We start from the raw sequence: 16302 nt of genomic DNA on the forward strand, positions 1-16302 counted from the left end.
AGTCATTTTTCCATGAGGTTGAGAGACAAAATAGTTGTTTAAAGCAGTTTTTCTGCAGTTCCTACACATTTTGCCATGACCTATTCCATGTTCATATGATATCTGAGTGAGAGTGAATATCAAAATTAATGGTGGCCCCCTAGAAGTCAGGGCCCTGAGCACATGCCTTGAGTGCCCAGTCACTAATTCATGATTACTACAAGGTTTAGATTAGCTGGCTAGGCTAATTTACCTAGCAATCTAAACTGTTAGTTGACATGGGCTTATTGACTGGCTGTCAGTATCTGACATGACGAGGAATACATCCTTCCTTTTTGTTTGGGGGCCCCCTAGCGGCCGTGGGGCCCTAAGCGGCCACTTATGCCTAGTAACGACACTGCTTCCCCCATAACTTCCTTTTAGAAACTCTCAGGGGTTAATGGTTAACACTAACCAAACCTCAGTAAAGGGGAGTAATAGGCCTCAGGTCAAAACATTACCTCTTCCAGTGTTTACTGTGACCTTGTTTAGGCTCTAACCATTCTATGCATGAGCGGTTTAACCTCCTAGCACCCATAGCAACAGTCACTGATGGTAACATCTACACTTGTTATTTCACCTTGCAGTGGTTATCATCCCTCTTGTTCTCGTATCAAATTGACGGATTTCTGACGGTATTATGTTACGAGGCTTTCATTAATCAATGTTCTTATTTCATATGTACTTCTTTTGTTTAAAATGACTGCAGAACAATGTAGCCAGTGTCATAGGCACCCTGATCATAATTTGGCAAGGGGATACTAGTTCAGATGAGCGTGAGAAAATATGTAGAGCAAAAGCCACAATAGTTGCAGGGCTACAATCTCTATAAAGCATGACAAGAGGTTGGCAATACAACAAGCCAGTTGGTTAATGCCTACCTTTCTCAAAACATCAGTATCACATAATGATCGACACACCAGTCCCTGTTGTTGCATGGTTTGTATTGATACAATAAGTCACTGCTGTGAATGAAGTGCCTCACCACATTGAGTTTAAAAACATGGCGTTTATCAGTACTGTTAAATGCCATTTGTGATTTAGTGAACATCAAGACTGTGGTCTCATGTGACTTTAATTGACTGTGGTCTCATGTGACTTTACATAGGGTTAGTAATTCAGAAACCCTGTTTTAGGAGCTACTGAAAGGATTCCCAGATCAGTTGTCTGTTGGGGACAATTCAAGAATGACACAATCGTGCAGGAAGAATGACACATCGGGCATTAGGTAGCCTAACAGTTAGAGAGGCGAGCCAGCTTCAAACTGGGTTACCAGTTTGAATCCCGGGTCTGAAGGGGGAAAAATTTGTCTGAAAGTGAGCCAGGCAATTGGAGGGTTGCTGGTATCCTAGATGCCATTGCCTGCCGTTGTCCCCTTGAGCAAGGCAGTTAACCCCCCACAACAACTGTTCCACGGGCGCCCAGTGTGGCAACCCCTGCTCCAACCTCTCCAACTTGTGTGTGTCTTTTGGTGGGGTTGGTATAAAGCAGAAGTCACATTTCGGTTAGACCTTCTGTACAATCGACAAATACAGTGATCATAATCTTGTGCCAAATGATCTGCACGTTCCCCAGTTGTAGCTTATCTTTGGAAATCAGAACTTGGCACTATTTCATTTCTGCTACTGCCAGTAACTATAAAGAAATACATGTAGGCCTATGCACTTAACAGCATAGTCTTTGACCAAATAGGGCCTTAAATTGGGCGATACAAATGCCCAGTCTCAACACTGTCCCTTGGCTTTTGTCTCAGAGACAGATCCTGTGCCCACAGTTGAACTCCGGTGGTAGACTAATTCTCACGTTAGTATTTCATAAATCTCTTGTCGACAGTTGCACGTAACATAAATGGTAGTAGCAGCTGTCGACAGAGTGTATGATGCGACGACTGAAGCCTGTTGCATGCTTCCCAATCGAAACATTTTGTGAATATATTATGACAAAATTCTGTCAAGTTTTGGTGTTTGGCAGGGATTTTTTTAATCTGTTCACGCGCACAAACATTTTTCTTGAGGCAAGTCGAAGTTCGGTAGCCGAAGTCTGCTCCCCTTCGTCAGTGATTGGTCAACAGTACTACTCCTAGTAGGAGTGGGAACTAGGGACAGGGTTTTTCAGTAGTGTTTGTTGTCATTGAATGAGAGACAACTCATTTTCATGCTATATTTTTTAACTTAAATACTCCAGTTAGATGTGAAATTGCACAACTAAGACCTCCTTTGCAAAAACGTCCAAATGAATTACAGATTTCTTGATTTATCTTCGATTAATTATTTTGAGGAAGTGTTACAGGGTATGTTGTTGCTACAGCATCTCAAGAGGGACAAACAATAATATTGCTGCTTTTTTCTCGTTTTTCAAGCGAAGGTCTTTTTAAGGGATCATGCGAGGCACAGACGTTCACTTTGCCTAGCCAAGTTCTGCTAAGAGCAAACCAAACCTAGTATGCAGGGGCCTTTACGAGGAGCTTACAGATACACAGATTTTTCATCACTGGTCGTTTGGGCAAATCAGGATTTAGCAGGTCCTCACATCTTTAGAATTCAGAAGGGAAGAGATATTTGGCCTGTAGACTTGCCACAAAACTGTCTGAGAGTTTATGTTTAGAGTGGTGGAGAATTTTCTTATTATCATTAGTAATTTTTCGAACACGCCCCCCCCCCCCCCCATAACCTAATCGAGCATCTGACGCAATTACGCAAGGTTTTAGTTCTGGATGTCTGAGGTTAGTGGTTTATTAAATTCTCTCTGGCCACAGGTGCTGTACCAGTGAGAGACGGGATAGGCTGGGAGTTTGGCTGTGGCGCCCTCTGCTCTCGCTGTGCCTCTCCCTCGTAGGAGACTGATTTGTGACACCTTTCTGTGAAAACCCAAAAGCGTCTCCGAGCTCTGATCCCTCTGATGTTTCTACCCAGAGCGAAATGCACACTTTTTTTTATGTCAACAAAGATGTTAAATATTTAGAGGGCTAAATCATAGCTGCCAGGAGATTTTTCCATTGGCAGATGAGAAGACAAGGTCAGGTTTCAGTGTAGGCTTACAGCTCTGCTAGTCCCGCCTCAAAGAGCATGGCTCCTTATGTGGACATTATGACATGTCTGCCCCACTTGGATCCACCGCTAATGAGCATTGTTCATCAATCTTAACTAAAGGCCATAAGCCTTTTCCTCTTGTGGTAGTTTTCAGATAACCCCTTGCTATTTAAAGTCCTGTTCCTGATTTGTGATTCTTGTTAACGCTTTCTCTCTCCCTCTCCTCTTCTACCTCTCTCTCTCTACTCCTGCAATTGCCACACCCACACGTGCTCTGTGTCAGAGAGCTTGCCCAACGATAGATTATTATACACAAGAGGTATGTCAAGGGCTTTGGCTACACTGTGACTTCAAGGGGGGTATAAATTGACAAACGTTCCAGCGCACCATTACGGTTGTGCAATCTCAATTTCCTGTGTTTTCATTCCTTTTTCCTGTCATCTGTTAGTTCCCAGGGAGGTGTGGGCAGAAAGAATGGCACATTTGGAGTGACATTGTCCTATTCTCCCCCCAACATCCTGTCGTTAAAAAAAAAAATCTGTTTTATGCAAGTAGCTTAGCTACCCGTCTTAAGTCTCAATAACTTGTAATTGGGAGCATAATAAGGTTCACTTTCACTGAAGGTAGATAGTTATCACTTTACCTCAGTTGAACTGCCTCTTAGTCACAGCCTGATAAATGATGAAATGTTAGAAGGGTTTTGGTGAGTGGGAAAACCAGACGTCATCATCAGGTATGACTGTGCCCCACTGCCAAGCTCTGAACCAGATGGAACCTGTTCTGGTTAGAGATAGGACTGATTACATTTTATCTTTCAACCGTTCGCTGCCCGCACCCGCCCGCCCAACTAGCATCACTACTCTGGACGGTTCTAGCCTAGAATATGTGGAGAACTACAAATACCTAGGTGTCTGGCTAGACTGTAAACTTTCCTTCCAGACTCATATAAAACATCTCCAATCCAAAATCAAATCTAGAATTGGCTTTCTATTTCACAACAAAGCCTCCTCCACGCCAAACTTACCCTAGTAAAACTGACTATCTTACCAATCCTCGACTTCGGCGATGTCATCTACAAAATAGCTTCCAATACTCTACTCAGCAAATTGGATGCAGTCTATCACAGTGCCATCCGTTTTGTTACCAAAGCCCCTTATACCACCCACCATTGCGACCTGTATGCTCTAGTCGGCTGGCCCTCGCTACATATTCGTCGCCAGACCCACTGGCTCCAGGTCATCTATAAGTCTATGCTAGGTAAAGCTCTGCCTTATCTCAGCTCACTGGTCACGATAACAACACCCACCCGTAGCACGCCCTCCAGCAGGTATATCTCACTGGTCATCCCCAAAGCCAACACCTCCTTTGGCCGCCTTTCCTTCCAGTTTTCTGCTGCCAGTGACTGGAACTAATTGCAAAAATCGCTGAAGCTGGAGACTTACATTTCTCTCACTAACTTTAAACATCAGGTGTCTGAGCAGCTAACTGATTGCTGCAGCTGTACATAGTCCATCTGTAAATAGCCCACCCAGTCTACCTACCTCATCCCCATATTGTTTTTATTTTACTTTGCTGCTTTTTTGCACACCAGTATTTCTATTTACACACCATCATCTGCTCATCTGCTCATCTATCACTCCAGTGTTAATCTGCTAAATTGTAATTACTTTGCTACTATGGCTTATTTATTGCCATACCTCCTCATGCCATTTGCACACACTGTATATAGACTTTCTTTTTTTTCTATTGTGTTACTGACTGTACGCTTGTTTATCCCATGTGTAACTCTGTGTTGTTGTTTCTGTCGCACTGCTTTGCTTTATCTTGGCCAGGTCGTAGTTGTAAAGGAGAACTTGTTCTCAACTAGCTTACCTGGTTAAATAAAGGTGAAATTAAAAATAAAATCTCAGGGCCTCTGTCAGGATCTGCTTGATAGTAGAGGTCGACCGATTATGATTTTCCAACGCCTATACAGATACCAATTTGTTGGCGGGCCAAAAAAGCCGATTCCGATTAATCGGCCGAATTTTAGCTTCTTTTTTTTGTGCTTTTTTTGTTGTTGTAATAATGACAATTACAACAATACTGAATGAACACTTATTTTAACTTTAATATAATACATCAATAAAATCAATTTAGCCTCAAATAAATAATGAAACATGTTCAATTTGGTTTAAATAATGCAAAACAAAGTGTTGGAGAAGAAAGTAAAAGTGCCATGTAAGAAAGCTAATGTTTAAGTGCCTTGCTCAGAACATGAGAACATATGAAAGCTGGTGGTTCCTTTTAACATGAGTCTTCAATATTCCCAGGTAAGCCGTTTTAGGTTGTAGTTATTATAGGAATTATAGGACTATTTCTCTCTACGATTTGTATTTCATATACCTTTTGACTATTGGATGTTCTTATAAGCACTTTAGTATTGCCAGTGTAACAGTATAGCTTCCATCCCTCTCCTCGCTCCTACCTGGGCTCAAACCAGGAACACATCGACAACAGCCACCCTCGAAGCAGCGTTACCCATGCAGAGGAAGGGAAACAACTACTCCAAGTCACAGAGCGAGTGACGTTTCAAACGCTACTTGCCATTTCACATCGGTTACACCAGCCTAATCTTGGGGGTTGATAGGCTTGAAGGGGTGGGTATAATTTATGGAACGTTCCAACAGGAATCTGTTCCAAAAAACGTAAAGTAAAAGGTTGCCAACCAACAACGCATACAAAGTAGCAACGCATACAAACCTAGCTAACTAGCTGCCGAATAGGCATCAACTCACCACGTAGCTTATTCTTAATGTTTGTCCATAGGCAAACAGACGTGAGGACACATTTTTCGGAATAAACGTGATGAGTGAAAAACGCAATGAAATAGACCACTCCCTACCCAGTATCTTATTCTGCCGCTATACAACTGTGTATGCGTTGTTTTTTGGAAACCTTGTTATTTACGAAGTTTTTGGAATAGATTCCTGTTGGAACGTTCCACAAATTATACCCACCCAGGTTGAAGTCATAAACAGCGCAATGCTTGATGCACAGCGAAGGGCTGTTTGAATGAATGCTTACGAGCCTGCTGCTGCCTACCACCGCTCAGACTGCTCTATCAAATCATAGACTTAATTATAATATAATAAACACACAGAAATACGAGCCTTAGGTCATTAATATGGTCGAATCCGGAAACTATCATCTCGAAAACAAAACGTTTTTTTCTTTCAGTGACATACGGAACCGTTCCGTATTTTATCTAACGGGTGGCTAAGTCTAAATATTCCTGTTATGCATTGATGTTTATGGTTAGGTACATTGGTGCAATGACAGTACTTTTTTCTCAAATGCGCTTGTTAAATCAACACCCGTTTGTCGAAGTAGGCTGTGATTCAATGAAAATTAACAGGCACCGCATCGATTATATGCAATGCAGGACACTTTAGATAAACTAGTAATATCATCAACCATGTGTAGTTAACTAGTGATTATGTTTAGATTGATCGTTTTTTATAAGTCTAATGCTAGCTAGCAACTTACCTTTGCTTCTTGCTGCCCTCGCGTAACAGGTAACAGGCCTGTTAATCCTTGTGGAGTGCAATGTAAGGCAGGTGGTTAGAGCGTTGGACTGGTAACCGAAGGTTGCAAAAACGAATCCCCCCTGAACAAGGCAGTTAACCCCCGTTTCTAAGCCGTCATTGTAAATAAGAATGTGTTCTTAATCTGACTTGCCTAGTTAAATAAAGATATATAAAATAAATAAAAATATCGGCAAATCGGTGGCCAAAAATACCGATTACCGATTGTTATGAAAACTTGAAATCGGCCATTCCGATTAATCGGTCGACCTCTACTTGATAGCATTTGATTCAACAGAATACATCTGTTGCAAAACATTGGGCTACTACCTTTCTCGAATCTTATCTGGAACAGCATTCATTTTCCCTCATAGTTTTGAATCCCCTCCAATATAGCCTTGGCAACAGAACAATTCTGCTGAACTAAATTATGTATCTTAAAGTGAAGAGATGGCACCGGAAGAAATGGCAGCCGTTTTACAGGCGCCTAATCAATTGTGCTATTATGTGGGGGGTTTTTTCGCGTTATTTGTAACTTATTTTGTACATAATGTTTCTGCCACCGTATCTTACAGCAAAAAATAGCCTCTGGATATTAGGACAGCGATCACTCAGCTCAGATTAGACAGATTTTTTTCTTCAACAAGCAGGACGCACAGGATGTACTTCAGACACCCGACAAGGCCAATATCCCCTTCATTGGCAGGAGAAAGAGACGCAGGTATAGGGGACACAGGACCGGGTGCCTTGTAAGGATCCGTTGACGGTGAGTGGGAAATCTGCCTTTACCATCAATATTACTTGCCAACGTACAATCATTGGACAATAAATTAGACGAGGTACGATCACGAATATCCTACCAACAGGACATCAAAAACTGTAATATCTTATGTTTCACCAAATCGTGGCTGAATGACGACATGGATAACATTCAGCTTGCGGGATATACGCTGCACCGGCTAGATAGAACAGCACACTCCCGGTAAGACGAGGGGCTGCGTTCTGTGTATATTTGTAAACAGCTGGTTCACAAAATCTAAGGAAGTCTCTAGATTTTGCTCACCTGAAGTAGAGTATCTCATGATAAGCTGTAGACCACACTATTTGCCGAAAGAGTTTTCATCTATATTTTTCGTGGCTGTTTATTTACCACCACAGACGGATGCTGGCACTAAGACCGCGCTCAGTCAGCTGTATAAGGAAATAAGCAAACAGGGAAACGCCCACCCAGAGGCGGCACTCCTAGTGGCCAGGGACTTTAATACAGGAAAACTGAAATCAGTCATACCTAATTTCTATCAGCATGTTAAATGTGCAACCAGAGGGAAAAAAAACTCTAGACCACCTTTACACCACACACAGAGACGCATACAAAGCTCTCCCTCGCCCCCCATTTGGCAAATCTGACCATAATTCCATCCCCCTGATTCCTGCTTACAAGGAAAAACTAAAGCAGGAAGCACCAGTGACAGCGTCAATAAAGAAGTGGTCAGATGACGCAGATGCTAAGCTACAGGATTGTTTTGCTAGCACAGACTGGAATATGTTCTGGGATTCCTCCGATGGCATTGAGGAGTACACCACATTAGTCACTGGCTTCATCAATAAGTGCATTGATGACGTCGTCCCCACAGTGACTGTATGTACATACCCCAGAGCATCTGCTGTTCTGGACGACTGTGTGATCACGCTCTCCGTAGCCGATGTGATTAAGACCTTTAAACAGGTCAACATTCACAAGGCCGCAGGGCCAGACGGATTACCAGGATGTGTGCTCCGGGCATGTGCTGACCAACTGGCAGGTGTCTTCACTGACTTTTTCAACATGTCCCTGACTGAGTCTGTAATACCAACATGTTTCAAGCAGACCACCATAGTCCCTGTGCCCAAGAACACTAAGGTAACTTGCCTAAATGACTACAGACCCGTAGCACTCACATCCGTAGCCATGAAGTGCTTTGAAAGGCTGGTCATGGCTCACATGAAAACCTAGACCCACTTAATTTGCATATCGCTCAAACAGATCCACAGATGATACAAACTCTATTGCACTCAACACTGCCTTTTCCCACCTGGACAAAAGGAACACCTATGTGAGAATGCTGTTGGCTTGTACCATTGCTCTGATAATAGCCTCATTCTCCCATGGTTATTTCTAATTCATCAGCAGACATTCTAAATCCTTAATTAGATTTTGTGCCAAATCCTCTTAGGTGATTAATATACTGTAGGTGTGGTCTTAGTATGGCTGGGAGAGGTGAGACTGAAGGACAAATTAGCACTGCCATGCAGCACTAGCCAGGGGCAAAGACCGCTACAACCACACACAGCCCTCCATGCGGCACCATCATGGTCCAACTGAAGAATTCAATCAGGATTGTGGTCAATGATTACAGCAAGCCTATCTCATCATGGGTTAAATTATACAAATTGGTAAATACACAGTTGGTTTTATTTAGGTTGTTCTGACTGCTGTTGCTGCAGTCCTTCATATTGCTCTGCTCAGTAATAAGTAGTGATGTTTTTTCAGGTTTGGCAATTTATTTTTTTATTTTTTCTAAATGCATCAATTACCTCCCTCCCCAAACCCCATGAAGGGGGAGCCTCAAGGCCAGAACAACCCTTCCTAACATAAATTGTTAATGCCAAATATTTTATCAGCTTATTCCAACATTCTTATCAGCAGAGTCAACATGCGCTCGTAGCAAAATCAAGAGCAAATCCACAAAGGTTCCAAATTTGGAGGCTTGTGACGCCGCAGGCTATTTTTAAGCATGTTACTAATAACTCTCCTGGGATTTATAGATGGATGGTAGGAGAGGGGTCTCTGTTTCTCAATGCTCTACAGAGCTGACGTTTGACTGTGAATTTCATGGGCTGCTGGGTAAATGGTTTGGAGTCTTTCATAGTTCTCATATGTCAACATGGCTGGTACTGATAGAGCCTCAACCACTAACCATTGTTCATCAATCATTCACTTGGGAAGAGATGCAGTTTTCTCCTTCATATGATCCTGGATAAATAGTAGGGTCGGGACTATACCAGTATTGCGATACTTTTTCCATGACAAAAATGAAACCATGAAGCAGTCTCTTTGGTCCTTAAAAACCTGCTGTGTGTAAAATATTGTGTGCTATAGATTGTAAAATAAATAATTGTGACTCTGGATGACAACATAATGGATGTTTGTTTCCAACATTAGGGCTGTTTTCCTAAATAAGATAAATCCACTTTGTTTCGTTTCCTTGCCACGATACTAACGAGTATCGCGATAATGGTATCGTCCTGGCCCTAGTAAATAGCATTGACCTTTTTTGTATTTTAACCAAATCAATTTGTATTTGTCACATACAGAGTTTACAGCAGGTATAAAAGGTGAAGCGAAATGCTTATGCGCTAGCTCCACTAAGGTATAAGAAGTAGAGGTCGACCGATTAATCGGAATGGCTGATTTAATTAGGGCCGATTTCAAGTTTTCATAACAATCAGTATTTTTGGACACCGATTTGCCTATTTTTTTTATATTTTATTTTTACACCTTGATTTAACTAGGCAAGTCAGTTAAGAACACATTCTTATTTTCAATGACGGCCTAGGAACGGTGGGTTAACTGCCTTGTTCAGGGGCAGAACGACAGATTTTTACCTTGTCAGCTCGGGGATTCAATCTTGCAACCTTACGGTTAACTAGTCCAATGCTCTAACCACCTGCTTTACATTGCACTCCACGAGGAGCCTGCCTGTTATGCGAATGCAGTAAGAAGCCAAGGTAAGTTGGTAGCTAGCATTAAACTTATAAAAAACAATCAATCAATCAATCAATCATAATCACTAGTTAACTACACATGGTTGATGATATTACTAGTTTATCTAGCCTGTCCTGCGTTGCATATAATCAATGCGGTGCGCATTCGCGAAAAAGGACTGTCAGTGCTCCAACGTGTACCTAACCATAAACATCACTGTCTTTCTTTAAATCAATACACAAGTATATATTTTTAAACCTGCATATTTAGCTAAAAAAAATCCAGGTTAGCAGGCAATATTAACCAGGTAAAATTGTCACTTCTCTTGCGTTCATTGCACACAGAGTCAGGGTATATGCAACAGTTTGGGCCGCCTGGCTCGTTGCGAACTAATTTGCCAGAATTGTACGTAATTATGACATAACATTGAAGGTTGTGCATTGTAACAGGAATATTTAGACTTGGGGATGCCACCCGTTAGATAAAATACGGAACGGTTCCGTATTTCACTGAAAGAAAAAACGTTTTGTTTTCGAGATGATAGTTTCCGGATTCGACCATATTAATGACCTAAGGCTTGTATTTCTGTGTGTTATATTATAATTAAGTCTATAATTTGATAGAGCAGTCTGACTGAGCGGTGGTAGGCACCAACAGGCTCGTAAGCATTCATTCAAACAGCACTTTTGTGCGTTTTGCCAGCAGCTCTTCGCAATGCTTCAAGCATTACGCTGTTTATGACTTCAAGCCTATCAACTCCCAGATTAGGCTGGTGTTACCGATGTGAAATGGCTAGCTAGTTAGCGGGGTGCGCGCTAATAGTGTTTCAAACGTCACTCGCTCTGAGACTTGGAGTAGTTGTTCCCCTTGCTCTGCATGGGTAACGCTGCTTCGAGGGTGGCTGTTGTCGATGTGTTCCTGGTTCGAGCCCAGGTAGGAGCGAGGAGAGGGACGGAAGCTATACTGTTACACTGGCAATACTAAAGTGCCTATAACAACATCCAATAGTCAAAGGTATATGAAATACAAATCGTATAGAGAGAAATAGTCCTATAATTCCTATAATAACTACAACCTAAAACTTCTTACCTGGGAATATTGAAGACTCATGTTAAAAGGAACGTCCAGCTTTCATGTTCTGAGCAAGGCACTTAAACGTTAGCTTTCTTACATGGCACTTATTGCACTTTTACTTTCTTCTCCAACACTGTGTTTTTGCATTATTTAAACCAAATTGAACGTTTCATTATTTATTTGAGGCTAAATTCATTTTATTGATGTATTATATGAAGTTAAAATAAGTGTTCATTCAGTATTGTTGTAATTGTCATTATTACAAATAATCTAAAAAATCAGCCGATTAATCGGTAGCGGCTTTTTTTATTGGGGCCCTCCAATAATCGGTATCGGCGTTGAAAAATCATAATCGGTCGACCTCTAATAAGAAGAACTAGACTGCCTTCAAGATGGCCATTCGCATACACCGTTCCGTAGCCAGTGTGAGATTTGGCTTTTTCTTTGCAACTCTGCCTAGAAGGCCAGCCTCCCGGAGTCGGCTCTTCACTGTTAACATTGGGACTGGTGTTTTGCGGGTACTATTTAATGAAGCTGCCAGTTGAGGACTTGTGAGGGGTCTGTTTCTCAAACTAGACACTCTAATGTACTTGCCCTCTTGCTCAGTTGTGCACCGGGGCCTCCCACTCCTCTTTCTATTCTGGTTAGAGCCAGTTCGGCATTGTACGAGAACTTCAGTTTCTTGGCAATTTCTCGCATGGAATAGCCTTAATTTCTCAGAACAAGAATAGACTGAGTTTCTGAAGAAAGTTCTTTGTTTCTGGCCATTCTGAGCCTGTAATCGAACCCACAAATGCTGATGCTCCAGATACTCAACTAGTCTAAAGAAGGACAGTTTAATTGCTTCTTTAATTAGCACAACAGTTTTCAGCTGTGCTAACATAATTGCAAAAGGGTTTTCTAATGATCAATTAGCCTTTTGAAATGATAAACCTGGATTAGCTAACACAATGTGCCATTGGAACACAGGAGTGATGGTTGCTGATAATGGGCCTCTGTAGGCCTATGTAGATATTCCATAAAATATCAGCTGTTTCCAGCTACAATAGTCATTTACAACATTAACAATGTCTACACTGTATTTCTGATCAATTTTATATTATTTTAATGGACAAAAAAAAATTTTCTTTCAAAAACAAGGACATTTCTAAGTGACCCCAAAGTTTTGAACGTGTGTGTGTGTGTGTGCATATGTGTGTGTATGTGTGTGTGTGTGTGTGTGTGTGTGTGTGTGCATATATGTATATGTGCTTTTTATTGCTGTTCCATGTTACAAACATATTGCTCACCATGTGTCTTCTGCAGAGGGACAAGTGAGAGCCATGAGAAAACAACTAATTTTGATCAGTCATGGAAATAAAAGTGCTGAAAACAAATTGGCTCCTTATTTAAAATTAGATGGAGAACAAGCCATGAAGGAAAAATACTGGAACTTTGGAACTAGCACAAAAATAATATTGTGATAGTCAAAACGAAACTACAGTGAGGGGGAAAAAGTATTTGATCCCCTGCTGATTTTGTACGTTTGCCCACTGACAAAGAAATGGTCAGTCTATAATTTTAATGATGGGTTTATTTGAACAGTGAGAGACAGAATAACAACAAAAAAATCCAGAAAAACGCATGTCAAAAATGTTTGAATTGATTTGCATTTTAATGAGGGAAATAAGTATTTGACCCCTCTGCAAAACATGACTTAGTACTTGGTGGCAAAACAGTTGTTGGCAATCACAGAGGTCAGACGTTTCTTGTAGTTGGCCACCAGGTTTGCACACATCTCAGGAGGGATTTTGTCCCACTCCTCTTTGCAGATCTTCTCCAAGTCATTAAGGTTTCGAGGCTGACGTTTGGCAACTCGAACCTTCAGCTCCCTCCACAGATTTTCTATGGGATTAAGCTCTGGAGACTGGCTAGGCCACTCCAGGACCATAATGTGCTTCTTCTTGAGCCACTCCTTTGTTGCCTTGGCCGTGTGTTTTGGGTCATTGTCATGCTGGAATACCCATCCACAACCCATTTTCAATGCCCTGGCTGAGGGAAGGAGGTTCTCACCCAAGATTTGACGGTGCGTGGCCCCGTCCATCGTCCCTTTGATGCGGTGAAGTTGTCCTGTCCCCTTAGCAGAAAAACACCCCCAAAGCATAATGTTTCCACCTCCATGTTTGACGGTGGGTATGGTGTTCTTGGGGTCATAGGCAGCATTCCTCCTCCTCCAAACACGGCGAGTTGAGTTGATGCCAAAGATCTCCATTTTGGTCTCATCTGACCACAACACTTTCACCCAGTTGTCCTCTGAATCATTCAGATGTTCATTGGCAAACTTCAGACGGGCATGTGTATGTATTCTTGAGCAGGGGGACCTTGCGGGCGCTGCAGGATTTCAGTCCTTCCCGGCGTAGTGTGTTACCAATTGTTTTCTTGGTGACTATGGTCCCAGCTGCCTTGAGATCATTGACAAGATCCTCCCGTGAAGTTCTGGGCTGATTCCTCACCGTTCTCATGATCATTGCAACTCCACGAGGTGAGATCTTGCATGGAGCCCCAGGCCGAGGGAGATTGACAGTTATTTTGTGTTTCTTCCATTTGCAAATAATCGCACCAACTGTTGTCACCTTCTCACCAAGCTGCTTGGCGATGGTCTTGTAGCCCATTCCATCCTTATGTAGGTCTACAGTCTTGTCCCTGACATCCTTGGAGAGCTCTTTGGTCTTGGCCATGGTGGAGAGTTTGGAATCTGATTGATTGATTGCTTCTGTGGACAGGTGTCTTTTATACAGGTAACATGCTGAGATTAGGAGCAGTCCCTTTAAGAGTGTGCTCCTAATCTCAGCTCGTTACCTGTATAAAAGACACCTGGGAGCCAGAAATCTTTCTGATTGAGAGGCGGTCAAATACTTATTTCCCTCATTAAAATGCAAATCAATTTATAACATTTTTGACATGCGTTTTTCTGGATTTTGTTGTTGTTATTCTGTCTCTCACTGTTCAAATAAACCTACCATTTAAAAGTATATACTGATAATTTCTTTGTCAGTGGGCAAACGTACAAAATCAGCAGGGGATCAAATACTTTTTTCCCTCACTGCATATATTGTCTAAAATTATATCCTGATATGTAACTGTATGGATTTTATTTTTTTGTCACTAGTCAGTGAAATTAATCTCTAAAGTGCAGATTGTCTCTGAGGCAAATTAACTCTCATTTCAGTGTTATATGACTGGTTGTTTTTATGATTGTCCTGTTTCGAAGGCTGAGAAGCTAAAATCTCTGAGTGTAGCCCTGGCTTGGTGATGTCATGCAGTGAGTGTATTTGTGCGTGCTGAGTGACCACAGGCCTTGTTGCCTAAGCATGGTTTTCCCGCTGGCTGGAAAAATGCCTATGTGGGCACACTAAGCTCATTGTGAAGCAGCATCCTTGGGGGAGAGGGGGAACAGCAGTCCTGTGATTTGTGTCCTATAAATGAGACAGGCAGTAACAAGATAGATATTAGCAGATGGACCCTATTGTGACTGACAGACCACACCTGATGGTATGCAAGGCCTGGTTCAGTAAACTATCCCGTGTGTTGTGTGTCTTTGTGGGTCTGTGCAGAGGGCTGGCTTGTGTAAATAGCTTGAATTCCACAGTCTTTCTTTCATCTTGTCTGTTCCTCCTCTCTGAAGCCACTGGTAAACACAGCACAGACAGACCAGGATTTCCATGAGCAAAAAGTGGCGCAGGACATTAATTTACCGGACATTTGAGAAATGTACCTGGTCCATATGCAATAGGTGCGTAACCTGATTATGGCGTCCACCCACGGTGCTCAGAATGACAGAAATCACGTTTACATTATGGTAATTAATCTTAACAAAACTAGAGAGCGACCGATAATCAGCAGAGCCGATATATCGGGCCGATATTGGCCTTTTCTATTCTATCGGCTATCGGTCCTTCTCTATCGTCTTTGCCGATAGTGCCTCTACGTAGCAAAGCTTCTGCTATGCCAGCCACCACTCACCGCTTGAGCCACGAGCACTGCACAATGCAGAGGAATGTCTAGCTGGGAAAATCATCAACAGCAAGCTAGCTTATTCTCCAACAGAAAGGTGCAGTATTGAGAAATTGATTAATTGACAAAGTGACCAAAATCAAATTCATGTTGCAAATATTAGTTTAGTTAGCAATTCATTAATAATTACGCTTTTGTCGACGTGCCTGGACATGCATGCAATAAGCAAGCTAGCTAAGCAGATAGCTATGGGATCTGTTAGCAAAGATGACGATAACTGACCCTTTTATCTGTGGTGTTGGCTGGCTAGCTATTATTAGCTACTATGCTAGCTAGCTGGCTAGATAAACATGGTACTAAGATATCAGATAACGTTCGCTAGCTACGTTGGCTATTAACTGCTATCTGGTTATCATATTGAACATGCACCAAGTTCGGGAACGAGCCAACTGACTTGCAGTGTAAGGTTAGCTATTTACTGGTGTGCCGATCTGACCATCCACAATCGTTCCCGTAAGTTGACAGTTGATAGTCGGGTTAGAGGACTGTCGTAATAGGGAAAGAAGGAAGTGTTTTAAAATGGCTAAATAAAGGTATGCAATAGGTTTAGCTGCATAAGAATCTTACTGCATGTTTATGGACCAAGAAATCTGTAGATCAGTGCGTGTATGTGCGTTCTCACTTCTCAAACTATGGGCAGATTTCAGCCTTTCAGACAATGTGTATTGTCGTTAAATCATTTTTTCCTACCCTCGCTCTCCCTGTTAGATATATTATGCACTTATATGGCTTTGTAGCAAATGTAATCACCATTAGCTAGTGCTCATAGTAGCAGAAAACGTCAACAAGGGATATGAGGATGGAGAGAGATGTGAGG

At 42.0% G+C, this 16302-nt stretch overlaps 1 protein-coding gene across 3 annotated transcripts in view; it reads left to right on the plus strand.

Annotated features, from left to right (window-relative positions):
* Positions 1–16302, plus strand: part of LOC115203065 (nuclear factor of activated T-cells 5) — a 64399-nt gene that overhangs the window by 14397 nt on the left and 33700 nt on the right. The window contains exon 1 of one of the 3 annotated variants that reach the window (XM_029767399.1): positions 7279–7379. The exons of the other annotated variants lie outside the window; for them this stretch is intronic. The gene's annotated coding sequence lies outside the window, so the exon portion shown is untranslated. Of the gene's footprint in view, positions 1–7278; positions 7380–16302 lie in introns of those variants that run through there. 3 annotated transcript variants of the gene reach the window in all.

The sequence above is a fragment of the Salmo trutta genome, chromosome 12 (genome assembly GCF_901001165.1).
Source record: "Salmo trutta chromosome 12, fSalTru1.1, whole genome shotgun sequence".
In the NCBI taxonomy this organism is placed as follows: domain Eukaryota; kingdom Metazoa; phylum Chordata; class Actinopteri; order Salmoniformes; family Salmonidae; genus Salmo; species Salmo trutta.